Source organism: Limulus polyphemus, unplaced genomic scaffold (genome assembly GCF_000517525.1).
Source record: "Limulus polyphemus unplaced genomic scaffold, Limulus_polyphemus-2.1.2 Scaffold585, whole genome shotgun sequence".
NCBI lineage: Eukaryota > Metazoa > Arthropoda > Merostomata > Xiphosura > Limulidae > Limulus > Limulus polyphemus.
Window position 1 is genome coordinate 169,999 of NW_013666195.1, and position 1,401 is coordinate 171,399.

Below are 1,401 nucleotides of genomic sequence, written 5' to 3' on the forward strand. Positions count from 1 at the left end.
GACTGTAAGTGAGGGATTTATTATATCGTTATTGACGTAATTTGTAAATATAGTACTAAAAATGAGTTCTTAAAAAATTTTATTTTTTCAGTAAAGAGTACCACTTTTAACATATAAAAACATTATAGTTTATATCAGCACAATCCTAACCCTTTTCCCGTGCAGTACTTCCCAGGAAAAAATCCCTTTTTAGAAAATGTCCACTTTTTTTCATAATATTTTCAATGAGCAATTACTAACACAAACAGCCGCTCATAGAACGGCGTTTCTGCTAGTACAATTAATTTAGATAAAACACAGGACATAACAAAGATAAAATAACCTTATTGATCATGACATGACTTTTGTTGTCGAATGTGAACCAAAATATACACCTCATTCACTTGCTATTAATACCATTCCTCGTGGCATATAACTGTTTGAAACACGCGTTCTTAATTGTACCGTTAGTTTTGATAAGAAAGGTGGGAAGATGTTAAGAGACAGTATAAAACTTTGTGTATAAACATAGATTGTGATACCATAAAACTATGTGTATAAATATAGATAGTGGTAGTATAAAACTCTGTGTATAAATATACAGTGTGATAGTATAAAACTCTGTGTATAATCCATAGATTGTAATAGTATAAAACTCTGTATAATCACAGATTGTGATAGTATAAAACTTTGTGTGTAATCACATATTGTGATTGTATAAAAATGTGTATAAACATAGATTGTGATAGTATAAAACTGATATATAATCATAAGTTTTAAAATAAACTTTCTCAGGCAAGAAACTCTTATAAGTTACACAACACGCAGCGTTAATATGTAAAACACCCATTCAATTTCAAGCGACTTAGTGTTCTCTGAAATATATCATAATTAGTTTTTGTAGCTGTCCAAGAAATCTATTATAGTATCTATGTATACTTTCGCGTGTTTGTTAGAAGTCAACATAGAAAGTTAATCCTAAAAAAATTCTGTTGTATACACTTCCTCAATTATTTTGGTAACAGAGTAAGCAAATTATATTTTTTCTTGCTCTTCGAAGTCTTTATTTTTGTGACATAATCAACAGCCAAAATTGTCATGACTGACTCATTGCTGGTCCTTTGTGTGAGTGTTTTTTTTTCCTTTTTTTGATTGGATTTATTCCTATTAAGAAAGGATATGTACAACTATACTTTCGCGACGCACCCAGTTGTCACTTGAAAACACAAGTCCAAACTGTACAACTATACTTTCGCGACGTACCCAGTTGTCACTTGAAAACACAAGTCCAAACTGTACAACTATACTTTCGCGACGTACCCAGTTGTCACTTGAAAACACAAGCCCAAACTGTACAACTATACTTTCGCGACGTACCCAGTTGTCACTTGAAAACACAAGCCCAAACTGTACAACTATACT